A 27,874-nucleotide genomic window follows, 5' to 3' on the forward strand; every position below is an offset into this window, starting at 1 on the left:
ACCGCTGTACCCTTTCACATTAGATTAAGGTGTGAAAGCCGGAAACCGACGCATGAGATGTTTTGGCCGTGACGAGGATCTTTTGGGAGTGAAAGCCGGAACCGACGCATGAGATGTTCTGGCCTGCGACGAGGTGCTTTTGGGCGTGAAAGCCGGAACCGGTGCAGGAAATGTTATAACACTTGATTGGGGTGTGAAAACTGGATCTGGCGAATAACTTGTCCATATGCAGCTATGTGCCTGGAGGGTAAAAGCTGGAACCTGTGAATGAAATGTTCCCACCTTGGCAAGGTGCTTGGGAGGGGTTGAAGCCTGAACCGACGTATGAGATATTCTGGCTGCGACAAGGTGCTTTTGGGGGTGAAAGTTGGAACCGGCGCAATAAATGTTCTGGCTGCGGCGTGGTGTTTGGGGGTGAAAGCCGGAAGCGGCACATGAAATGTTCCGGACGCGTTGAGGTGCTTTGGAGAGGTGCCAGATCCGGAGCATGAGATTGTCATGCTTTTGCGATGGGCTTGAAGGCGGGTGAAAGCCTAAACTGGCGCATGAGATGTTCCAGGCACTGTGAGGTGCTTTGGGGGGTGATAGTCCCTGACAGCTCCTCAAGACTGGCTGCTGCAGAGCACATACCCGGGGACCTGCTCAGTTTGTAAAACTGAGTAACGGGTCCACAGTTAAGGGTCTAATATGTGCTGTAGCATGTATTTGCAATCACTGGGGCAGGAACTGATAAGGATGACTTGTGTTGTCTGTATAGTACTGCATTTATGTGTGTTACGATGTAAGACACATTATTAATAAATATGCATGTATGTCATGAACATATTATCGCTCCTCCTTCTTCTTTTTTTCAGGTAGACCTTCTCCACGAATGAATTGTGATGTCAACTACTTACCCAGCTACGTCTCTGGACTACTGTGACATCATTTTTACTACAGCATATTCCAAACGTCAAATTGCAGGAGCAGCTACCCACAACAGGTAAGCAGGCGCGATAATATCTTCCTGGCATACATGTATATTTATCAAATATGTATGGTCTTCCTTAAATTATGTTTAAAGTTTGATGAATTGAGGTCCTTATATTATTTTATGCAGACAGCGAGCCAAATCAGGGCTGATATCAGTGCGGGAGATAGCAGTGATATTGTCTGCATTGCTTGTTTATTGAATGTCAGTAATACTTTTTTCTACTAAAGTAGGTGAAAATAATAATTTTCACCTACTTTGGTAAAAAAAAAAAGTGATAATTTATAGGCCCCATATACCACTTTCACACCGCTGTACCCTTTCACATTTGATTGGGGTGTGAAAACCGGAACCGGCGAATAGCTTGTTATGTACGCGGCTATGTGCCTGGAGGGTAAAAGCTGGAACCTGTGAATGAAATGTTCCCACCTGGGCAAGGTGCTTGGGGGGTAAAGCCGGAACCGACGGATGAGATGTTCTGGCCACGACGAGGTACTTTTGGGAGTGAAAGCCAGAACCGACGCATGAGATGTTCTGGCCTGCGACGAGATGCTTTTGGTAATGAAAGCTGGAACCGACGCAGAAAATGTTCCGGCTGCGGCGTGATGGTTGGGGGGTGAAAGCCAAAAACGGAGCATGAGATGTTTCGGCCGCTGTGACGTACTTATTTTCTACAAAAGTAAGTGAAAATGATCAATTTCACCTACTTTGGTAGAAATGAAGTGATAATATATAGTCCCCATAAACCACTTTCACACCACTGTACCCTATCACACTTGATTGGGATGTGAAAACTGGATCCGGCAAATAACTTGTCCATATGCAGCTATGTGCCTGGAGGGTGAAAGCTGGAACCTGTGAATGAAATGTAACCGCCTTGGCAAGGTGTTTTTGTGGGTGAAACCTGGAACCGTCACAAGAAATGTTCCAGCGCGATGGTTGGGCAGTGAAAGCCGGAACCGGCGCATGAGATGTACCGACTGCTGCAAGGTACTTATTTTCTACAAAAGTAGGTGAAAATTGTTATTTTCACCTCCTTTGGTAAAAAAAAGTGATAATTTTTAGACCCCATATTCCACTTTCACACCGCTGTACCCTTTCACATTCGATTGGGGTGTGAAAACCGGAATCTGGGAATAACTTGTACGCAGCTATGTGCCTGGAGGGTAAAATCTGGAACCTGTGATGAAATGTTCCTGACTTAGCAAGGTGCTTGGGGGTTGAAGCCGGAACCGACGGATGAGATGTTCTGGCCGTGACGAGGTGCTTTTGGAAGTGAAAGCTGGAACCAACGTATGAGATGTTCTGGCCGCGACGGGATGCTTTTGGGAGTGAAAGCCAGAACCGACGCATGAGATGTTCTGGACACGACGGGATGCTTTTGGGAGTGAAAGCCGGAACCGACGCATAAGATGTTCTGGCCTGCGATGAGATGCTTTTGGGAATGAAAGCTGGAACCGACGCAGAAAATGTTCCGGCTGCGGCGTGATGGTTGGGGGGTGAAAGCCAAAAACGGAGCATGAGATGTTTCGGCCGCTGTGTGGTACTTATTTTCTACAAAAGTTAGTGAAAATGATAAATTTCACCTACTTTGGTAGAAATGAAGTGATAATATATAGTCCCCATAAACCACTTTCACACCACTGTACCCTATCACACTTGATTGGGATGTGAAAACTGGATCCGGCAAATAACTTGTCCATATGCAGCTATGTGCCTGGAGGGTGAAAGCTGGAACCTGTGAATGAAATGGTACTGCCTTGGCAAGGTGCTTTTGTGGGTGAAACCTGGAACCGGTGAAAGGAATGTTCCAGTAGCGGCGTGGTGGTTTGGCGGTGAAAGCCGAAACCGGCGCATGAGATGTACCGGCTGCTGTGAGGTACTTATTTTCTACAAAAGTAGGTGAAAATTGTTATTTCCACCTTCTTTGGTAAAAAAAATGTGATCATTTATAGGCCCCATATATTACTTTCACACCGCTGTACCCTTTCACATTCGATTGGGGTGTGAAAATCGGAACCTGGGAATAATTTGTTCCGTACACGGCTATGTGCCTGGAGGGTAAAAGCTGGAACCTGTGAATGAAATGTTCCCGACTTGGCAAGGTGCTTGGGGGGTTAAGCCAGAACCGACGGATGAGATGTTCTGGCCACGACGAGGTGCTTTTAGGAGTGAAAGCCAGAATCGACGCATGAGATGTTCTGGACGCGACGGGATGCTTTTGGGAGTGAAAGCCGGAACCGACGCAGAAAATGTTCCGGCCACGGCGTAATGGTTGAGTGGTGAAAGCCAAAAACGGAGCATGAGATGTTCCGGCCGCTGTGACGTTCTTATTTTCTACAAAAGTAAGTGAAAATTATAATTTTCACCTACATTGGCAGAAATGAAGTGATAATATATAGGCCCCATATATCACTTTCACACCATTGTACCCTATCACACTTGATTGGGATGTGGAAACTGGATCCGGCGAATAACTTGTCCATACAGTATGCAGCTATGTGCCTGGAGGGTGAAAGCTGGAACCTGTGAATGAAATGTCACCGCCTTGGCAAGGTGCTTGGTGGTAAAACCGGAACCGACGGATGAGATGTTCTGGCCGCGGCGAGGTGTTTTTGGAACTGAAAGCTGGAACCGACGCATGAGATGTTCTGGACGCGACGGGATGCTTCTGGGAGTGAAAGCCGGAACCGCCGCAGAAAATGTTCTGGCCACGGCGTAATGGTTGGGGGATGAAAGCCAAAAACAGTATGAGATGTTCCAGCCACTGTGAGGTACTTATTTTCTATAAAAGTAAGTGAAAATGATCATTTTCACCTACATTGGTAGAAATGAAGTGATAATATATAGGCCCCATATATCACTTTCACACCATAGTACCCTATCACACTTGATTGGGATGTGGAAACTGGATCCGGCGAATAACTTGTCCATATGCAGCTATGTGCCTGGAGGGTGAAAGCTGGAACCTGTGAATGAAATGTCACCGCCTTGGCAAGGTGCTTTTGTGGGTGAAACCTGGAACCGGCACAAGAAATGTTCCGGCGTGATGGTTGGGCAGTGAAAGCCAGAACCGGCGCATGAGATGTACCGACTGCTGCAAGGTACTTATTTTCTACAAAAGTAGGTGAAAATTGTTATTTTCACCTGCTTTGGTAAAAGAAAAGTGATAATTTTTAGACCCCATATACCACTTTCACACCGCTGTACCCTTTCACATTCGATTGGGGTGTGAAAACCGGAATCTTGGAATAACTTGTACGCAGCTATGTGCCTGGAGGGTAAAATCTGGAACCTGTGATGAAATGTTCCTGACTTAGCAAGGTGCTTGGGGGTTGAAGCCGGAACCGACGGATGAGATGTTCTGGCCGTGACGAGGTGCTTTTGGAAGTGAAAGCTGGAACCGACGCATGAGATGTTCTGGCCGCGACGGTATGCTTTTAAGGAATGAAAGCCGGAACCGACACATGAGATGTTCTGGCACGCGACGAGGTGCTTTTGGGAGTGAAAGCCGGAACCGACGCAAGGAATGTTCCGGTCGCGGCGTGTGAGTTACTTATTTTCTACAAAAGTAGGTGAAAATTGTTATTTCTACCTACTTTGGTAAAAAAAATGTGATCATTTATAGGCCCCATATACCACTTTCACACCGCTGTACCCTTTCACATTAGATTAAGGTGTGAAAGCCGGAAACCGACGCATGAGATGTTTTGGCCGTGACGAGGATCTTTTGGGAGTGAAAGCCGGAACCGACGCATGAGATGTTCTGGCCTGCGACGAGGTGCTTTTGGGAGTGAAAGCCGGAACCGGTGCAGGAAATGTTATAACACTTGATTGGGGTGTGAAAACTGGATCTGGCGAATAACTTGTCCATATGCAGCTATGTGCCTGGAGGGTAAAAGCTGGAACCTGTGAATGAAATGTTACCACCTTGGCAAGGTGCTTGGGAGGGGTTGAAGCCTGAACCGACGTATGAGATATTCTGGCTGCGACAAGGTGCTTTTGGGGGTGAAAGTTGGAACCGGCGCAATAAATGTTCTGGCTGCGGCGTGGTGTTTGGGGGTGAAAGCCGGAAGCGGCACATGAAATGTTCCGGACGCGTTGAGGTGCTTTGGAGAGGTGCCAGATCCGGAGCATGAGATTGTCATGCTTTTGCGATGGGCTTGAAGGCGGGTGAAAGCCTAAACAGGCGCATGAGATGTTCCAGGCACTGTGAGGTGCTTTGGGGGGTGATAGTCCCTGACAGCTCCTCAAGACTGGCTGCTGCAGAGCACATACCCGGGGACCTGCTCAGTTTGTAAAACTGAGTAACGGGTCCACAGTTAAGGGTCTAATATGTGCTGTAGCATGTATTTGCAATCACTGGGGCAGGAACTGATAAGGATGACTTGTGTTGTCTGTATAGTACTGCATTTATGTGTGTTACGATGTAAGACACATTATTAATAAATATGCATGTATGTCATGAACATATTATCGCGCCTCCTTCTTCTTTTTTTCAGGTAGACCTTCTCCACGAATGAATTGTGATGTCAACTACTTACCCAGCTACGTCTCTGGACTACTGTGACATCATTTTTACTACAGCATATTCCAAACGTCAAATTGCAGGAGCAGCTACCCACAACAGGTAAGCAGGCGCGATAATATCTTCCTGGCATACATGTATATTTATCAAATATGTATGGTCTTCCTTAAATTATGTTTAAAGTTTGATGAATTGAGGTCCTTATATTATTTTATGCAGACAGCGAGCCAAATCAGGGCTGATATCAGTGCGGGAGATAGCAGTGATATTGTCTGCATTGCTTTTTTATTGAATGTCAGTAATACTTTTTTCTACTAAAGTAGGTGAAAATAATAATTTTCACCTACTTTGGTAAAAAAAAAAAGTGATAATTTATAGGCCCCATATACCACTTTCACACCGCTGTACCCTTTCACATTTGATTGGGGTGTGAAAACCGGAACCGGCGAATAGCTTGTTATGTACGCGGCTATGTGCCTGGAGGGTAAAAGCTGGAACCTGTGAATGAAATGTTCCCACCTGGGCAAGGTGCTTGGGGGGTAAAGCCGGAACCGACGGATGAGATGTTCTGGCCACGACGAGGTGCTTTTGGGAGTGAAAGCCAGAACCGACGCATGAGATGTTCTGGCCTGCGACGAGATGCTTTTGGGAATGAAAGCTGGAACCGACGCAGAAAATGTTCCGGCTGCGGCGTGATGGTTGGGGGGTGAAAGCCAAAAACGGAGCATGAGATGTTTCGGCCGCTGTGACGTACTTATTTTCTACAAAAGTAAGTGAAAATGATCAATTTCACCTACTTTGGTAGAAATGAAGTGATAATATATAGTCCCCATAAACCACTTTCACACCACTGTACCCTATCACACTTGATTGGGATGTGAAAACTGGATCCGGCAAATAACTTGTCCATATGCAGCTATGTGCCTGGAGGGTGAAAGCTGGAACCTGTGAATAAAATGTCACCGCCTTGGCAAGGTGCTTTTGTGGGTGAAACCTGGAACCGGCACAAGAAATGTTCCAGCGCGATGGTTGGGCAGTGAAAGCTGGAACCGGCGCATGAGATGTACCGACTGCTGCAAGGTACTTATTTTCTACAAAAGTAGGTGAAAATTGTTATTTTCACCTCCTTTGGTAAAAAAAAGTGATAATTTTTAGACCCCATATACCACTTTCACACCGCTGTACCCTTTCACATTCGATTGGGGTGTGAAAACCGGAATCTGGGAATAACTTGTACGCAGCTATGTGCCTGGAGGGTAAAATCTGGAACCTGTGATGAAATGTTCCTGACTTAGCAAGGTGCTTGGGGGTTGAAGCCGGAACCGACGGATGAGATGTTCTGGCCGTGACGAGGTGCTTTTGGAAGTGAAAGCTGGAACCAACGTATGAGATGTTCTGGCCGCGACGGGATGCTTTTGGGAGTGAAAGCCAGAACCGACGCATGAGATGTTCTGGACACGACGGGATGCTTTTGGGAGTGAAAGCCGGAACCGACGCATAAGATGTTCTGGCCTGCAATGAGATGCTTTTGGGAATGAAAGCTGGACCGACGCAGAAAATGTTCCGGCTGCGGCGTGATGGTTAGGGGGTGAAAGCCAAAAACGGAGCATGAGATGTTTCGGCCGCTGTGTGGTACTTATTTTCTACAAAAGTTAGTGAAAATGATAAATTTCACCTACTTTGGTAGAAATGAAGTGATAATATATAGTCCCCATAAACCACTTTCACACCACTGTACCCTATCACACTTGATTGGGATGTGAAAACTGGATTCGGCAAATAACTTGTCCATATGCAGCTATGTGCCTGGAGGGTGAAAGCTGGAACCTGTGAATGAAATGGTACTGCCTTGGCAAGGTGCTTTTGTGGGTGAAACCTGGAACCGGTGAAAGGAATGTTCCAGTAGCGGCGTGGTGGTTTGGCGGTGAAAGCCGAAACCGGCGCATGAGATGTACCGGCTGCTGTGAGGTACTTATTTTCTACAAAAGTAGGTGAAAATTGTTATTTCCACCTTCTTTGGTAAAAAAAATGTGATCATTTATAGGCCCCATATATTACTTTCACACCGCTGTACCCTTTCACATTCGATTGGGGTGTGAAAATCGGACCCTGGAAATAATTTGTTCCGTACACGGCTATGTGCCTGGAGGGTAAAAGCTGGAACCTGTGAATGAAATGTTCCCGACTTGGCAAGGTGCTTGGGGGGTTAAGCCAGAACCGACGGATGAGATGTTCTGGCCACGACGAGGTGCTTTTAGGAGTGAAAGCCAGAACCGACGCATGAGATGTTCTGGACGCGACGGGATGCTTTTGGGAGTGAAAGCCGGAACCGACGCAGAAAATGTTCCGGCCACGGCGTAATGGTTGAGGAGTGAAAGCCAAAAACGGAGCATGAGATGTTCCGGCCGCTGTGACGTTCTTATTTTCTACAAAAGTAAGTGAAAATTATCATTTTCACCTACATTGGCAGAAATGAAGTGATAATATATAGGCCCCATATATCACTTTCACACCATTGTACCCTATCACACTTGATTGGGATGTGGAAACTGGATCCGGCGAATAACTTACAGTCGATACAGTATGCAGCTATGTGCCTGGAGGGTGAAAGCTGGAACCTGTGAATGAAATGTCACCGCCTTGGCAAGGTGCTTGGGGGTAAAGCCGGAACCGACGGATGAGATGTTCTGGCCGCGGCGAGGTGTTTTTGGAACTGAAAGCTGGAACCGACGCATGAGATGTTCTGGACGCGACGGGATGCTTCTGGGAGTGAAAGCCGGAACCGACGCAGAAAATGTTCTGGCCACGGCGTAATGGTTGGGGGATGAAAGCCAAAAACAGTATGAGATGTTCCAGCCACTGTGAGGTACTTATTTTCTATAAAAGTAAGTGAAAATTATCATTTTCACCTACATTGGTAGAAATGAAGTGATAATATATAGGCCCCATACATCACTTTCACACCATTGTACCCTATCACACTTGATTGGGATGTGGAAACTGGATCCGGCGAATAACTTGTCCATATGCAGCTATGTGCCTGGAGGGTGAAAGCTGGAACCTGTGAATGAAATGTCACCGCCTTGGCAAGGTGCTTTTGTGGGTGAAACCTGGAACCGGCACAAGAAATGTTCCGGCGTGATGGTTGGGCAGTGAAAGCCAGAACCGGCGCATGAGATGTACCGACTGCTGCAAGGTACTTATTTTCTACAAAAGTAGGTGAAAATTGTTATTTTCACCTGCTTTGGTAAAAGAAAAGTGATAATTTTTAGACCCCATATACCACTTTCACACCGCTGTACCCTTTCACATTCGATTGGGGTGTGAAAACCGGAATCTGGGAATAACTTGTACGCAGCTATTTGCCTGGAGGGTAAAATCTGGAACCTGTGATGAAATGTTCCTGACTTAGCAAGGTGCTTGGGGGTTGAAGCCGGAACCGACGGATGAGATGTTCTGGCTGTGACGAGGTGCTTTTGGAAGTGAAAGGTGGAACCAACGCATGAGATGTTCTGGACGCGACGGGATGCTTTTGGGAGTGAAAGCCGGAACCGACGCATAAGATGTTCTGGCCTGCGACGAGATGCTTTTGGGAATGAAAGCTGGAACCGACGCAGAAAATGTTCCGGCTGCGGCGTGATGGTTGGGGGGTGAAAGCCAAAAACGGAGCATGAGATGTTTCGGCCGCTGTGTGGTACTTATTTTCTACAAAAGTAATTGAAAATGATAAATTTCACCTACTTTGGTAGAAATGAAGTGATAATATATAGTCCCCATAAACCACTTTCACACCACTGTACCCTATCACACTTGATTGGGATGTGAAAACTGGATCCGGCAAATAATTTGTCCATATGCAGCTATTTGCCTGGAGGGTGAAAGCTGGAACCTGTGAATGAAATGGTACTGCCTTGGCAAGGTGCTTTTGTGGGTGAAACCTGGAACCGGTGAAAGGAATGTTCCAGTAGCGGCGTGGTGGTTTGGCGGTGAAAGCCAAAACCGGCGCATGAGATGTACCGGCTGCTGTGATGTACTTATTTTCTACAAAAGTAGGTGAAAATTGTTATTTTCTTCTTGGTAAAAAAAATGTGATCATTTATAGGCCCCATATATTACTTTCACACCGCTGTACCCTTTCACATTCGATTGGGGTGTGAAAATCGGAACCTGGGAATAATTTGTTCCGTACACGGCTATGTGCCTGGAGGGTAAAAGCTGGAACCTGTGAATGAAATGTTCCCGACTTGGCAAGGTGCTTGGGGGGTTAAGCCAGAACCGACGGATGAGATGTTCTGGCCACGACGAGGTGCTTTTAGGAGTGAAAGCCAGAATCGACGCATGAGATGTTCTGGACGCGACGGGATGCTTTTGGGAGTGAAAGCCGGAACCGACGCAGAAAATGTTCCGGCCACGGCGTAATGGTTGAGGGGTGAAAGCCAAAAACGGAGCATGAGATGTTCCGGCCGCTGTGACGTTCTTATTTTCTACAAAAGTAAGTGAAAATTATCATTTTCACCTACATTGGCAGAAATGAAGTGATAATATATAGGCCCCATATATCACTTTCACACCATTGTACCCTATCACACTTGATTGGGATGTGGAAACTGGATCCGGCGAATAACTTACAGTCGATACAGTATGCAGCTATGTGCCTGGAGGGTGAAAGCTGGAACCTGTGAATGAAATGTCACCGCCTTGGCAAGGTGCTTGGGGGTAAAGCCGGAACCGACGGATGAGATGTTCTGGCCGCGGCGAGGTGTTTTTGGAACTGAAAGCTGGAACCGACGCATGAGATGTTCTGGACGCGGCGGGATGCTTCTGGGAGTGAAAGCCGGAACCGACGCAGAAAATGTTCTGGCCACGGCGTAATGGTTGGGGGATGAAAGCCAAAAACAGTATGAGATGTTCCAGCCACTGTGAGGTACTTATTTTCTATAAAAGTAAGTGAAAATTATCATTTTCACCTACATTGGTAGAAATGAAGTGATAATATATAGGCCCCATACATCACTTTCACACCATTGTACCCTATCACACTTGATTGGGATGTGGAAACTGGATCCGGCGAATAACTTGTCCATATGCAGCTATGTGCCTGGAGGGTGAAAGCTGGAACCTGTGAATGAAATGTCACCGCCTTGGCAAGGTGCTTTTGTGGGTGAAACCTGGAACCGGCACAAGAAATGTTCCGGCGTGATGGTTGGGCAGTGAAAGCCAGAACCGGCGCATGAGATGTACCGACTGCTGCAAGGTACTTATTTTCTACAAAAGTAGGTGAAAATTGTTTTTTTCACCTGCTTTGGTAAAAGAAAAGTGATAATTTTTAGACCCCATATACCACTTTCACACCGCTGTACCCTTTCACATTCGATTGGGGTGTGAAAACCGGAATCTGGGAATAACTTGTACGCAGCTATTTGCCTGGAGGGTAAAATCTGGAACCTGTGATGAAATGTTCCTGACTTAGCAAGGTGCTTGGGGGTTGAAGCCGGAACCGACGGATGAGATGTTCTGGCTGTGACGAGGTGCTTTTGGAAGTGAAAGGTGGAACCAACGCATGAGATGTTCTGGACGCGACGGGATGCTTTTGGGAGTGAAAGCCGGAACCGACGCATAAGATGTTCTGGCCTGCGACGAGATGCTTTTGGGAATGAAAGCTGGAACCGACGCAGAAAATGTTCCGGCTGCGGCGTGATGGTTGGGGGGTGAAAGCCAAAAACGGAGCATGAGATGTTTCGGCCGCTGTGTGGTACTTATTTTCTACAAAAGTAATTGAAAATGATAAATTTCACCTACTTTGGTAGAAATGAAGTGATAATATATAGTCCCCATAAACCACTTTCACACCACTGTACCCTATCACACTTGATTGGGATGTGAAAACTGGATCCGGCAAATAATTTGTCCATATGCAGCTATTTGCCTGGAGGGTGAAAGCTGGAACCTGTGAATGAAATGGTACTGCCTTGGCAAGGTGCTTTTGTGGGTGAAACCTGGAACCGGTGAAAGGAATGTTCCAGTAGCGGCGTGGTGGTTTGGCGGTGAAAGCCAAAACCGGCGCATGAGATGTACCGGCTGCTGTGAGGTACTTATTTTCTACAAAAGTAGGTGAAAATTGTTATTTCCACCTTCTTTGGTAAAAAAAATGTGATCATTTATAGGCCCCATATATTACTTTCACACCGCTGTACCCTTTCACATTCGATTGGGGTGTGAAAATCGGAACCTGGGAATAATTTGTTCCGTACACGGCTATGTGCCTGGAGGGTAAAAGCTGGAACCTGTGAATGAAATGTTCCCGACTTGGCAAGGTGCTTGGGGGGTTAAGCCAGAACCGACGGATGAGATGTTCTGGCCACGACGAGGTGCTTTTAGGAGTGAAAGCCAGAATCGACGCATGAGATGTTCTGGACGCGACGGAATGCTTTTGGGAGTGAAAGCCGGAACCGACGCAGAAAATGTTCCGGCCACGGCGTAATGGTTGAGGGGTGAAAGCCAAAAACGGAGCATGAGATGTTCCGGCCGCTGTGACGTTCTTATTTTCTACAAAAGTAAGTGAAAATTATCATTTTCACCTACATTGGCAGAAATGAAGTGATAATATATAGGCCCCATATATCACTTTCACACCATTGTACCCTATCACACTTGATTGGGATGTGGAAACTGGATCCGGCGAATAACTTGTCCATACAGTATGCAGCTATGTGCCTGGAGGGTGAAAGCTGGAACCTGTGAATGAAATGTCACCGCCTTGGCAAGGTGCTTGGTGGTAAAACCGGAACCGACGGATGAGATGTTATGGCCGCGGCGAGGTGTTTTTGGAACTGAAAGCTGGAACCGACGCATGAGATGTTCTGGACGCGACGGGATGCTTCTGGGAGTGAAAGCCGGAACCGCCGCAGAAAATGTTCTGGCCACGGCGTAATGGTTGGGGGATGAAAGCCAAAAACAGTATGAGATGTTCCAGCCACTGTGAGGTACTTATTTTCTATAAAAGTAGGTGAAAATTGTTATTTCCACCTTCATTGGTAAAAAAAATGTGATCATTTATAGGCCCCATATATTACTTTCACACCGCTGTACCCTTTCACATTCGATTGGGGTGTGAAAATCGGAACCTGGGAATAATTTGTTCCGTACACGGCTATGTGCCTGGAGGGTAAAAGCTGGAACCTGTGAATGAAATGTTCCCGACTTGGCAAGGTGCTTGGGGGGTTAAGCCAGAACCTTCGGATGAGATGTTCTGGCCACGACGAGGTGCTTTTAGGAGTGAAAGCCAGAACCGACGCATGAGATGTTCTGGACGCGACGGGATGCTTTTGGGAGTGAAAGCCGGAACCGACGCAGAAAATGTTCCGGCCACGGCGTAATGGTTGAGGGGTGAAAGCCAAAAACGGAGCATGAGATGTTCCGGCCGCTGTGACGTTCTTATTTTCTACAAAAGTAAGTGAAAATTATCATTTTCACCTACATTGGCAGAAATGAAGTGATAATATATAGGCCCCATATATCACTTTCACACCATTGTACCCTATCACACTTGATTGGGATGTGGAAACTGGATCCGGCGAATAACTTGTCCATACAGTATGCAGCTATGTGCCTGGAGGGTGAAAGCTGGAACCTGTGAATGAAATGTCACCGCCTTGGCAAGGTGCTTGGGGGTAAAGCCGGAACCGACGGATGAGATGTTCTGGCCGCGGCGAGGTGTTTTTGGAACTGAAAGCTGGAACCGACGCATGAGATGTTCTGGACGCGACGGGATGCTTCTGGGAGTGAAAGCTGGAACCGACGCAGAAAATGTTCTGGCCACGGCGTAATGGTTGGGGGATGAAAGCCAAAAACAGTATGAGATGTTCCAGCCACTGTGAGGTACTTATTTTCTATAAAAGTAGGTGAAAATTGTTATTTCCACCTTCATTGGTAAAAAAAATGTGATCATTTATAGGCCCCATATATTACTTTCACACCGCTGTACCCTTTCACATTCGATTGGGGTGTGAAAATCGGAACCTGGGAATAATTTGTTCCGTACACGGCTATGTGCCTGGAGGGTAAAAGCTGGAACCTGTGAATGAAATGTTCCCGACTTGGCAAGGTGCTTGGGGGGTTAAGCCAGAACCTTCGGATGAGATGTTCTGGCCACGACGAGGTGCTTTTAGGAGTGAAAGCCAGAACCGACGCATGAGATGTTCTGGACGCGACGGGATGCTTTTGGGAGTGAAAGCCGGAACCGACGCAGAAAATGTTCCGGCCACGGCGTAATGGTTGAGGGGTGAAAGCCAAAAACGGAGCATGAGATGTTCGGGCCGCTGTGACGTTCTTATTTTCTACAAAAGTAAGTGAAAATTATCATTTTCACCTACATTGGCAGAAATGAAGTGATAATATATAGGCCCCATATATCACTTTCACACCATTGTACCCTATCACACTTGATTGGGATGTGGAAACTGGATCCGGCGAATAACTTGTCCATACAGTATGCAGCTATGTGCCTGGAGGGTGAAAGCTGGAACCTGTGAATGAAATGTCACCGCCTTGGCAAGGTGCTTGGGGGTAAAGCCGGAACCGACGGATGAGATGTTCTGGCCGCGGCGAGGTGTTTTTGGAACTGAAAGCTGGAACCGACGCATGAGATGTTCTGGACGCGACGGGATGCTTCTGGGAGTGAAAGCTGGAACCGACGCAGAAAATGTTCTGGCCACGGCGTAATGGTTGGGGGATGAAAGCCAAAAACAGTATGAGATGTTCCAGCCACTGTGAGGTACTTATTTTCTATAAAAGTAAGTGAAAATTATCATTTTCACCTACATTGGTAGAAATGAAGTGATAATATATAGGCCCCATACATCACTTTCACACCATTGTACCCTATCACACTTGATTGGGATGTGGAAACTGGATCCGGCGAATAACTTGTCCATATGCAGCTATGTGCCTGGAGGGTGAAAGCTGGAACCTGTGAATGAAATGTCACCGCCTTGGCAAGGTGCTTTTGTGGGTGAAACCTGGAACCGGCACAAGAAATGTTCCGGCGTGATGGTTGGGCAGTGAAAGCCAGAACCGGCGCATGAGATGTACCGACTGCTGCAAGGTACTTATTTTCTACAAAAGTAGGTGAAAATTGTTATTTTCACCTGCTTTGGTAAAAGAAAAGTGATAATTTTTAGACCCCATATACCACTTTCACACCGCTGTACCCTTTCACATTCGATTGGGGTGTGAAAACCGGAATCTGGGAATAACTTGTACGCAGCTATGTGCCTGGAGGGTAAAATCTGGAACCTGTGATGAAATGTTCCTGACTTAGCAAGGTGCTTGGGGGTTGAAGCCGGAACCGACGGATGAGATGTTCTGGCCGTGACGAGGTGCTTTTGGAAGTGAAAGCTGGAACCGACGCATGAGATGTTCTGGCCGCGACGGTATGCTTTTGGGAGTGAAACCCGGAACCGACGCATGAGATGTTCTGGCACGCGACGAGGTGCTTTTGGGAGTGAAAGCCGGAACCGACGCAAGGAATGTTCCGGTCGCGGCGTGTGAGTTACTTATTTTCTACAAAAGTAGGTGAAAATTGTTATTTCCACCTACTTTGGTAAAAAAAATGTGATCATTTATAGGCCTCATATACCACTTTCACACCGCTGTACCCTTTCACATTAGATTAAGGTGTGAAAGCCGGAAACCGACGCATGAGATGTTCTGGCCTGCGACGAGGTGCTTTTGGGAGTGAAAGCCGGAACCGGTGCAGGAAATGTTATAACACTTGATTGGGGTGTGAAAACTGGATCTGGCGAATAACTTGTCCATATGCAGCTATGTGCCTGGAGGGTAAAAGCTGGAACCTGTGAATGAAATGTTCCCACCTTGGCAAGGTGCTTGGGAGGGGTTGAAGCCTGAACCGACGTATGAGATATTCTGGCTGCGACGAGGTGCTTTTGGGGGTGTAAGTTGGAACCGGCGCAATAAATGTTCTGGCCGCGGCGTGGTGTTTGAGGGTGAAAGCCGGAAGCGGCGCATGAAATGTTCCGGACGCGTTGAGGTGCTTTGGAGAGGTGCCAGATCCGGAGCATGAGATTGTCATGCTTTTGCGATGGGCTTGAAGGCGGGTGAAAGCCTAAACTGGCGCATGAGATGTTCCAGGCACTGTGAGGTGCTTTGGGGGGTAATAGTCCCTGACAGCTCCTCAAGACTGGCTGCTGCAGAGCACATACCCGGGGACCTGCTCAGTTTGTAAAACTGAGTAACGGGTCCACAGTTAAGGGTCTAATATGTGCTGTAGCATGTATTTGCAATCACTGGGGCAGGAACTGATAAGGATGACTTGTGTTGTCTGTATAGTACTGCATTTATGTGTGTTACGATGTAAGACATTATTAATAAATATGCATGTATGTCATGAACATATTATCGCGCCTCCTTCTTCTTTTTTTCAGGTAGACCTTCTCCACGAATGAATTGTGATGTCAACTACTTACCCAGCTACGTCTCTGGACTACTGTGACATCATTTTTACTACAGCATATTCCAAACGTCAAATTGCAGGAGCAGCTACCCACAACAGGTAAGCAGGCGCGATAATATCTTCCTGGCATACATGTATATTTATCAAATATGTATGGTCTTCCTTAAATTATGTTTAAAGTTTGATGAATTGAGGTCCTTATATTATTTTATGCAGACAGCGAGCCAAATCAGTGCTGATATCAGTGCGGGAGATAGCAGTGATATTGTCTGCATTGCTTTTTTATTGAATGTCAGTAATACTTTTTTCTACTAAAGTAGGTGAAAATAATAAGTTTCACCTACTTTGGTAAAAAAAAAAAAGTGATAATTTATAGGCCCCATATACCACTTTCACACCGCTGTACCCTTTCACATTTGATTGGGGTGTGAAAACCGGAACCGGCGAATAGCTTGTTATGTACGCGGCTATGTGCCTGGAGGGTAAAAGCTGGAACCTGTGAATGAAATGTTCCCACCTTGGCAAGGTGCTTGGGGGGTAAAGCCGGAACCGACGGATGAGATGTTCTGGCCACGACGAGGTGCTTTTGGGAGTGAAAGCCAGAACCGACGCATGAGATGTTCTGGCCTGCGACGAGATGCTTTTGGGAATGAAAGCTGGAACCGACGCAGAAAATGTTCCGGCTGAGGCGTGATGGTTGGGGGGTGAAAGCCAAAAACGGAGCATGAGATGTTTCGGCCGCTGTGACGTACTTATTTTCTACAAAAGTAAGTGAAAATGATCAATTTCACCTACTTTGGTAGAAATGAAGTGATAATATATAGTCCCCATAAACCACTTTCACACCACTGTACCCTATCACACTTGATTGGGATGTGAAAACTGGATCCGGCAAATAATTTGTCCATATGCAGCTATGTGCCTGGAGGGTGAAAGCTGGAACCTGTGAATGAAATGTCACCGCCTTGGCAAGGTGCTTTTGTGGGTGAAACCTGAAACCGGCACAAGAAATGTTCCGGCGTGATGGTTGGGCAGTGAAAGCCGGAACCGGCGCATGAGATGTACCGACTGCTGCAAGGTACTTATTTTCTACAAAAGTAGGTGAAAATTGTTATTTTCACCTACTTTGGTAAAAAAAAAGTGATAATTTTTAGACCCCAAATACCACTTTCACACCGCTGTACCCTTTCACATTCGATTGGGGTGTGAAAACCGGAATCTGGGAATAACTTGTACGCAGCTATGTGCCTGGAGGGTAAAATCTGGAACCTGTGAGGAAATGTTCCTGACTTAGCAAGGTGCTTGGGGGTTGAAGCCGGAACCGACGGATGAGATGTTCTGGCCGTGACGAGGTGCTTTTGGAAGTGAAAGCTGGAACCGACACATGAGATGTTCTGGCCGCGACGGTATGCTTTTGGGAGTGAAAGCCGGAACCGACGCATGAGATGTTCTGGCACGCGACGAGGTGCTTTTGGGAGTGAAAGCCGGAACAGACGCAAGGAATGTTCCGGTCGCGGCGTGTGAGTTACTTATTTTCTACAAAAGTAGGTGAAAATTTTTATTTCCACCTACTTTGGTAAAAAAAATGTGATCATTTATAGGCCCCATATACCACTTTCACACCGCTGTACCCTTTCACATTAGATTGGGGTGTGAAAGCTGGAAACCGACGCATGAGATGTTTTGGCCGTGACGAGGATCTTTTGGGAGTGAAAACCGGAACCGACGCATGAGATGTTCTGGCCCGCGACGAGGTGCTTTTGGGAGTGAAAGCCGGAACCGGTGCAGGAAATGTTATAACACTTGATTGGGGTGTGAAAACTGGATCTGGCGAATAACTTGTCCATATGCAGCTATGTGCCTGGAGGGTAAAAGCTGGAACCTGTGAATGAAATGTTCCCACCTTGGCAAGGTGCTTGGGAGGGGTTGAAGCCTGAACCGACGTATGAGATATTCTGGCTGCGACGAGGTGCTTTTGGGGGTGAAAGTTGGAACCGGCGCAATAAATGTTCTGGCCGCGGCGTGGTGTTTGTGGGTGAAAGCCGGAAGCGGCGCATGAAATGTTCCGGACGCGTTGAGGTGCTTTGGAGAGGTGCCAGATCCGGCGCATGAGATTGTCATGCTTTTGCGATGGGCTTGAAGGCGGGTGAAAGCCTAAACTGGCGCATGAGATGTTCCAGGCACTGTGAGGTGCTTTGGGGGGTTATAGTCCCTGACAGCTCCTCAAGACTGGCTGCTGCAGTGCACATACCCGGGGACCTGCTCAGTTTGTAAAACTGAGTAACGGGTCCACAGTTAAGGGTCTAATATGTGCTGTAGCATGTATTTGCAATCACTGGGGCAGGAACTGATAAGGATGACTTGTGTTGTCTGTATAGTACTGCATTTATGTGTGTTACGATGTAAGACACATTATTAATAAATATGCATGTATGTCATGAACATATTATCGCGCCTCCTTCTTCTTTTTTTCAGGTAGACCTTCTCCACGAATGAATTGTGATGTCAACTACTTACCCAGCTACGTCTCTGGACTACTGTGACATCATTTTTACTACAGCATATTCCAAACGTCAAATTGTAGGAGCAGCTACCCACAACAGGTAAGCAGGCGCGATAATATCTTCCTGGCATACATGTATATTTATCAAATATGTATGGTCTTCCTTAAATTATGTTTAAAGTTTGATGAATTGAGGTCCTTATATTATTTTATGCAGACAGCGAGCCAAATCAGGGCTGATATCAGTGCGGGAGATAGCAGTGATATTGTCTGCATTGGTTTTTTATTGAATGTCAGTAATACTTTTTTCTACTAAAGTAGGTGAAAATAATAATTTTCACCTACTTTGGTAAAAAAAAAAAAGTGATAATTTATAGGCCCCATATACCACTTTCACACCGCTGTACCCTTTCATATTTGATTGGGGTGTGAAAACCGGAACCGGCGAATAGCTTGTTATGTACGCGGCTATGTGCCTGGAGGGTAAAAGCTGGAACCTGTGAATGAAATGTTCCCACCTTGGCAAGGTGCTTGGGGGGTAAAGCCGGAACCGACGTATGAGATGTTCTGGCCACGACGAGGTGCTTTTGGGAGTGAAAGCCAGAACCGACGCATGAGATGTTCTGGCCTGCGACGAGATGCTTTTGGGAATGAAAGCTGGAACCGACGCAGAAAATGTTCCGGCTGCGGCGTGATGGTTGGGGGGTGAAAGCCAAAAATGGAGCATGAGATGTTTCGGCCGCTGTGAGGTACTTATTTTCTACAAAAGTAAGTGAAAATTATCAATTTCACCTACTTTGGTAGAAATGAAGTGATAATATATAGTCCCCATAAACCACTTTCACACCACTGTACCCTATCACACTTGATTGGGATGTGAAAACTGGATCTGGCAAATAACTTGTCCATATGCAGCTATGTGCCTGGAGGGTGAAAGCTGGAACCTGTGAATGAAATGTCACCGCGTTGGCAAGGTGCTTTTGTGGGTGAAACCTGGAACCGGCACAAGAAATGTTCCGGCGTGATGGTTGGGCAGTGAAAACCGGAACCGGCGCATGAGATGTACCGACTGCTGCAAGGTACTTATTTTCTACAAAAGTAGGTGAAAATTGTTATTTTCACCTCCTTTGGTAAAAAAAAGTGATAATTTTTCGACCCCATATACCACTTTCACACCGCTGTACCCTTTCGCATTCGATTGGGGTGTGAAAACCGGAATCTGGGAATAACTTGTACGCAGCTATGTGCCTGGAGGGTAAAATCTGGAACCTGTGATGAAATGTTTCTGACTTAGCAAGGTGCTTGGGGGTTGAAGCCGAAACCGACGGATAAGATGTTCTGGCCGTGACGAGGTGCTTTTGGAAGTGAAAGCTGGAACCAACGCATGAGATGTTCTGGCCGCGACGGTATGCTTTTGGGAGTGAAAGCCGGAACCGACGCATGAGATGTTCTGGCACGCGACGAGGTGCTTTTGGGAGTGAAAGCCGGAACCGACGCATAAGATGTTCTGGCCTGCGACGAGATGCTTTTGGGAATGAAAGCTGGAACCGACGCAGAAAATGTTCCGGCTGCGGCGTGATGGTTGGGGGGTGAAAGCCAAAAACGGAGCATGAGATGTTTCGGCCGCTGTGTGGTACTTATTTTCTACAAAAGTAAGTGAAAATGATAAATTTCACCTACTTTGGTAGAAATGAAGTGATAATATATAGTCCCCATAAACCACTTTCACACCACTGTGCCCTATCACACTTGATTGGGATGTGAAAACTGGATCCGGCAAATAACTTGTCCATATGCAGCTATGTGCCTGGAGGGTGAAAGCTGGAACCTGTGAATGAAATGGTACTGCCTTGGCAAGGTGCTTTTGTGGGTGAAACCTGGAACCGGTGAAAGGAATGTTCCAGTAGCGGCGTGGTGGTTTGGCGGTGAAAGCCGAAACCGGCGCATCAGATGTACCGGCTGCTGTGAGGTACTTATTTTCTACAAAAGTAGGTGAAAATTGTTATTTCCACCTTCTTTGGTAAAAAAAATGTGATCATTTATAGGCCCCATATATTACTTTCACACCGCTGTACCCTTTCACATTCGATTGGGGTGTGAAAATCGGAACCTGGGAATAATTTGTTCCGTACACGGCTATGTGCCTGGAGGGTAAAAGCTGGAACCTGTGAATGAAATGTTCCCGACTTGGCAAGGTGCTTGGGGGGTTAAGCCAGAACCGACGGATGAGATGTTCTGGCCAAGACGAGGTGCTTTTAGGAGTGAAAGCCAGAACCGACGCATGAGATGTTCTGGACGCGACGGGATGCTTTTGGGAGTGAAAGCCGGAACCGACGCAGAAAATGTTCCGGCCACGGCGTAATGGTTGAGGGGTGAAAGCCAAAAACGGAGCATGAGATGTTCCGGCCGCTGTGACGTTCTTATTTTCTACAAAAGTAAGTGAAAATTATCATTTTCACCTACATTGGCAGAAATGAAGTGATAATATATAGGCCCCATATATCACTTTCACACCATTGTACCCTATCACACTTGATTGGGATGTGGAAACTGGATCCGGCGAATAACTTGTCCATACAGTATGCAGCTATGTGCCTGGAGGGTGAAAGCTGGAACCTGTGAATGAAATGTCACCGCCTTGGCAAGGTGCTTGGGGGTAAAGCCGGAACCGACGGATGAGATGTTCTGGCCGCGGCGAGGTGTTTTTGGAACTGAAAGCTGGAACCGACGCATGAGATGTTCTGGACGCGACGGGATGCTTCTGGGAGTGAAAGCCGGAACCGACGCAGAAAATGTTCTGGCCACGGCGTAATGGTTGGGGGATGAAAGCCAAAAACAGTATGAGATGTTCCAGCCACTGTGAGGTACTTATTTTCTATAAAAGTAAGTGAAAATTATCATTTTCACCTACATTGGTAGAAATGAAGTGATAATATATAGGCCCCATATATCACTTTCACACCATTGTACCCTATCACACTTGATTGGGATGTGGAAACTGGATCCGGCGAATAACTTGTCCATATGCAGCTATGTGCCTGGAGGGTGAAAGCTGGAACCTGTGAATGAAATGTCACTGCCTTGGCAAGGTGCTTTTGTGGGTGAAACCTGGAACCGGCACAAGAAATGTTCCGGCGTGATGGTTGGGCAGTGAAAGCCAGAACCGGCGCATGAGATGTACCGACTGCTGCAAGGTACTTATTTTCTACAAAAGTAGGTGAAAATTGTTATTTTCACCTGCTTTGGTAAAAGAAAAGTGATAATTTTTAGACCCCAAATACCACTTTCACACCGCTGTACCCTTTCACATTCGATTGGGGTGTGAAAACCGGAATCTGGGAATAACTTGTACGCAGCTATGTGCCTGGAGGGTAAAATCTGGAACCTGTGATGAAATGTTCCTGACTTAGCAAGGTGCTTGGGGGTTGAAGCCGGAACCGACGGATGAGATGTTCTGGCCGTGACGGGATGCTTTTGGAAGTGAAAGCTGGAACCGACGCATGAGATGTTCTGGCCGCGACGGTATGCTTTTGGGAGTAAAAGCCGGAACCGACGCATGAGATGTTCTGGCACGCGACGAGGTGCTTTTGGGAGTGAATGCCGGAACCGACGCAAGGAATGTTCCGGTCGCGGCGTGTGAGTTACTTATTTTCTACAAAAGTAGGTAAAAATTGTTATTTCCACCTACTTTAGTAAAAAAAAATGTGATCATTTATAGGCCCCATATACCACTTTCACACCGCTGTACCCTTTCACATTAGATTGGGGTGTGACAGCCGGAAACCGACGCATGAGATGTTTTGGCCGTGACGAGGATCTTTTGGGAGTGAAAGCCGGAACCGACGCATGAGATGTTCTGGCCTGCGACGAGGTGCTTTTGGGAGTGAAAGCCGGAACCGGTGCAGGAAATGTTATAACACTTGATTGGGGTGTGAAAACTGGATCTGGCGAATAACTTGTCCATATGCAGCTATGTGCCTGGAGCGTAAAAGCTGGAACCTGTGAATGAAATGTTCCCACCTTGGCAAGGTGCTTGGGAGGGGTTGAAGCCTGAACCGACGTATGAGATATTCTGGCTGCGACGAGGTACTTTTGGGGGTGAAAGTTGGAACCGGCGCAATAAATGTTCTGGCCGCGGCGTGGTGTTTGGGGGTGAAAGCCGGAAGCGGCGCATGAAATGTTCCGGACGCGTTGAGGTGCTTTGGAGAGGTGCCAGATCCGGAGCATGAGATTGTCATGCTTTTGCGATGGGCTTGAAGGCGGGTGAAAGCCTAAACTGGCGCATGAGATGTTCCAGGCACTGTGAGGTGCTTTGGGGGGTGATAGTCCCTGACAGCTCCTCAAGACTGGCTGCTGCAGAGCACATACCCGGGGACCTGCTCAGTTTGTAAAACTGAGTAACGGGTCCACAGTTAAGGGTCTAATATGTGCTGTAGCATGTATTTGCAATCACTGGGGCAGGAACTGATAAGGATGACTTGTGTTGTCTGTATAGTACTGCATTTATGTGTGTTACGATGTAAGACACATTATTAATAAATATGCATGTATGTCATGAACATATTATCGCGCCTCCTTCTTCTTTTTTTCAGGTAGACCTTCTCCACGAATGAATTGTGATGTCAACTACTTACCCAGCTACGTCTCTGGACTACTGTGACATCATTTTTACTACAGCATATTCCAAACGTCAAATTGTAGGAGCAGCTACCCACAACAGGTAAGCAGGCGCGATAATATCTTCCTGGCATACATGTATATTTATCAAATATGTATGGTCTTCCTTAAATTATGTTTAAAGTTTGATGAATTGAGGTCCTTATATTATTTTATGCAGACAGCGAGCCAAATCAGGGCTGATATCAGTGCGGGAGATAGCAGTGATATTGTCTGCATTGGTTTTTTATTGAATGTCAGTAATACTTTTTTCTACTAAAGTAGGTGAAAATAATAATTTTCACCTACTTTGGTAAAAAAAAAAATGTGATAATTTATAGGCCCCATATACCACTTTCACACCGCTGTACCCTTTCATATTTGATTGGGGTGTGAAAACCGGAACCGGCGAATAGCTTGTTATGTACGCGGCTATGTGCCTGGAGGGTAAAAGCTGGAACCTGTGAATGAAATGTTCCCACCTTGGCAAGGTGCTTGGGGGGTAAAGCCGGAACCGACGTATGAGATGTTCTGGCCACGACGAGGTGCTTTTGGGAGTGAAAGCCAGAACCGACGCATGAGATGTTCTGGCCTGCGACGAGATGCTTTTGGGAATGAAAGCTGGAACCGACGCAGAAAATGTTCCGGCTGCGGCGTGATGGTTGGGGGGTGAAAGCCAAAAATGGAGCATGAGATGTTTCGGCCGCTGTGAGGTACTTATTTTCTACAAAAGTAAGTGAAAATTATCAATTTCACCTACTTTGGTAGAAATGAAGTGATAATATATAGTCCCCATAAACCACTTTCACACCACTGTACCCTATCACACTTGATTGGGATGTGAAAACTGGATCTGGCAAATAACTTGTCCATATGCAGCTATGTGCCTGGAGGGTGAAAGCTGGAACCTGTGAATGAAATGTCACCGCGTTGGCAAGGTGCTTTTGTGGGTGAAACCTGGAACCGGCACAAGAAATGTTCCGGCGTGATGGTTGGGCAGTGAAAACCGGAACCGGCGCATGAGATGTACCGACTGCTGCAAGGTACTTATTTTCTACAAAAGTAGGTGAAAATTGTTATTTTCACCTCCTTTGGTAAAAAAAAGTGATAATTTTTCGACCCCATATACCACTTTCACACCGCTGTACCCTTTCGCATTCGATTGGGGTGTGAAAACCGGAATCTGGGAATAACTTGTACGCAGCTATGTGCCTGGAGGGTAAAATCTGGAACCTGTGATGAAATGTTCCTGACTTAGCAAGGTGCTTGGGGGTTGAAGCCGAAACCGACGGATAAGATGTTCTGGCCGTGACGAGGTGCTTTTGGAAGTGAAAGCTGGAACCAACGCATGAGATGTTCTGGCCGCGACGGTATGCTTTTGGGAGTGAAAGCCGGAACCGACGCATGAGATGTTCTGGCACGCGACGAGGTGCTTTTGGGAGTGAAAGCCGGAACCGACGCATAAGATGTTCTGGCCTGCGACGAGATGCTTTTGGGAATGAAAGCTGGAACCGACGCAGAAAATGTTCCGGCTGCGGCGTGATGGTTGGGGGGTGAAAGCCAAAAACGGAGCATGAGATGTTTCGGCCGCTGTGTGGTACTTATTTTCTACAAAAGTAAGTGAAAATGATAAATTTCACCTACTTTGGTAGAAATGAAGTGATAATATATAGTCCCCATAAACCACTTTCACACCACTGTGCCCTATCACACTTGATTGGGATGTGAAAACTGGATCCGGCAAATAACTTGTCCATATGCAGCTATGTGCCTGGAGGGTGAAAGCTGGAACCTGTGAATGAAATGGTACTGCCTTGGCAAGGTGCTTTTGTGGGTGAAACCTGGAACCGGTGAAAGGAATGTTCCAGTAGCGGCGTGGTGGTTTGGCGGTGAAAGCCGAAACCGGCGCATCAGATGTACCGGCTGCTGTGAGGTACTTATTTTCTACAAAAGTAGGTGAAAATTGTTATTTCCACCTTCTTTGGTAAAAAAAATTTGATCATTTATAGGCCCCATATATTACTTTCACACCGCTGTACCCTTTCACATTCGATTGGGGTGTGAAAATCGGAACCTGGGAATAATTTGTTCCGTACACGGCTATGTGCCTGGAGGGTAAAAGCTGGAACCTGTGAATGAAATGTTCCCGACTTGGCAAGGTGCTTGGGGGGTTAAGCCAGAACCGACGGATGAGATGTTCTGGCCAAGACGAGGTGCTTTTAGGAGTGAAAGCCAGAACCGACGCATGAGATGTTCTGGACGCGACGGGATGCTTTTGGGAGTGAAAGCCGGAACCGACGCAGAAAATGTTCTGGCCACGGCGTAATGGTTGAGGGGTGAAAGCCAAAAACGGAGCATGAGATGTTCCGGCCGCTGTGACGTTCTTATTTTCTACAAAAGTAAGTGAAAATTATCATTTTCACCTACATTGGCAGAAATGAAGTGATAATATATAGGCCCCATATATCACTTTCACACCATTGTACCCTATCACACTTGATTGGGATGTGGAAACTGGATCCGGCGAATAACTTGTCCATACAGTATGCAGCTATGTGCCTGGAGGGTGAAAGCTGGAACCTGTGAATGAAATGTCACCGCCTTGGCAAGGTGCTTGGGGGTAAAGCCGGAACCGACGGATGAGATGTTCTGGCCGCGGCGAGGTGTTTTTGGAACTGAAAGCTGGAACCGACGCATGAGATGTTCTGGACGCGACGGGATGCTTCTGGGAGTGAAAGCCGGAACCGACGCAGAAAATGTTCTGGCCACGGCGTAATGGTTGGGGGATGAAAGCCAAAAACAGTATGAGATGTTCCAGCCACTGTGAGGTACTTATTTTCTATAAAAGTAAGTGAAAATTATCATTTTCACCTACATTGGTAGAAATGAAGTGATAATATATAGGCCCCATATATCACTTTCACACCATTGTACCCTATCACACTTGATTGGGATGTGGAAACTGGATCCGGCGAATAACTTGTCCATATGCAGCTATGTGCCTGGAGGGTGAAAGCTGGAACCTGTGAATGAAATGTCACTGCCTTGGCAAGGTGCTTTTGTGGGTGAAACCTGGAACCGGCACAAGAAATGTTCCGGCGTGATGGTTGGGCAGTGAAAGCCAGAACCGGCGCATGAGATGTACCGACTGCTGCAAGGTACTTATTTTCTACAAAAGTAGGTGAAAATTGTTATTTTCACCTGCTTTGGTAAAAGAAAAGTGATAATTTTTAGACCCCAAATACCACTTTCACACCGCTGTACCCTTTCACATTCGATTGGGGTGTGAAAACCGGAATCTGGGAATAACTTGTACGCAGCTATGTGCCTGGAGGGTAAAATCTGGAACCTGTGATGAAATGTTCCTGACTTAGCAAGGTGCTTGGGGGTTGAAGCCGGAACCGACGGATGAGATGTTCTGGCCGTGACGGGATGCTTTTGGAAGTGAAAGCTGGAACCGACGCATGAGATGTTCTGGCCGTGACGGTATGCTTTTGGGAGTAAAAGCCGGAACCGACGCATGAGATGTTCTGGCACGCGACGAGGTGCTTTTGGGAGTGAATGCCGGAACCGACGCAAGGAATGTTCCGGTCGCGGCGTGTGAGTTACTTATTTTCTACAAAAGTAGGTAAAAATTGTTATTTCCACCTACTTTGGTAAAAAAAAATGTGATCATTTATAGGCCCCATATACCACTTTCACACCGCTGTACCCTTTCACATTAGATTGGGGTGTGACAGCCGGAAACCGACGCATGAGATGTTTTGGCCGTGACGAGGATCTTTTGGGAGTGAAAGCCGGAACCGACGCATGAGATGTTCTGGCCTGCGACGAGGTGCTTTTGGGAGTGAAAGCCGGAACCGGTGCAGGAAATGTTATAACACTTGATTGGGGTGTGAAAACTGGATCTGGCGAATAACTTGTCCATATGCAGCTATGTGCCTGGAGCGTAAAAGCTGGAACCTGTGAATGAAATGTTCCCACCTTGGCAAGGTGCTTGGGAGGGGTTGAAGCCTGAACCGACGTATGAGATATTCTGGCTGCGACGAGGTACTTTTGGGGGTGAAAGTTGGAACCGGCGCAATAAATGTTCTGGCCGCGGCGTGGTGTTTGGGGGTGAAAGCCGGAAGCGGCGCATGAAATGTTCCGGACGCGTTGAGGTGCTTTGGAGAGGTGCCAGATCCGGAGCATGAGATTGTCATGCTTTTGCGATGGGCTTGAAGGCGGGTGAAAGCCTAAACTGGCGCATGAGATGTTCCAGGCACTGTGAGGTGCTTTGGGGGGTGATAGTCCCTGACAGCTCCTCAAGACTGGCTGCTGCAGAGCACATACCCGGGGACCTGCTCAGTTTGTAAAACTGAGTAACGGGTCCACAGTTAAGGGTCTAATATGTGCTGTAGCATGTATTTGCAATCACTGGGGCAGGAACTGATAAGGATGACTTGTGTTGTCTGTATAGTACTGCATTTATGTGTGTTACGATGTAAGACACATTATTAATAAATATGCATGTATGTCATGAACATATTATCGCGCCTCCTTCTTCTTTTTTTCAGGTAGACCTTCTCCACGAATGAATTGTGATGTCAACTACTTACCCAGCTACGTCTCTGGACTACTGTGACATCATTTTTACTACAGCATATTCCAAATGTCAAATTGCAGGAGCAGCTACCCACAACAGGTAAGCAGGCGCGATAATATCTTCCTGGCATACATGTATATTTATCAAATATGTATGGTCTT

At 46.7% G+C, this 27,874-nt stretch overlaps 1 long non-coding RNA gene across 1 annotated transcript in view; it reads left to right on the forward strand.

Annotated features, from left to right (window-relative positions):
* Positions 1-5,579, forward strand: part of LOC146056828 (uncharacterized) — a 29,739-nt gene extending 24,160 nt beyond the window's left edge. The window contains exon 4 of the long non-coding RNA XR_014469431.1: positions 855-5,579. This is a non-coding gene — a long non-coding RNA (uncharacterized LOC146056828). The remainder of the gene's footprint in view (positions 1-854) is intronic.
* The last annotated feature ends 22,295 nt before the right edge of the window (positions 5,580-27,874 follow it).

This window comes from Crinia signifera, unplaced genomic scaffold, assembly GCF_055691185.1.
Source record: "Crinia signifera unplaced genomic scaffold, ASM5569118v1 HAP2_SCAFFOLD_94, whole genome shotgun sequence".
In the NCBI taxonomy this organism is placed as follows: domain Eukaryota; kingdom Metazoa; phylum Chordata; class Amphibia; order Anura; family Myobatrachidae; genus Crinia; species Crinia signifera.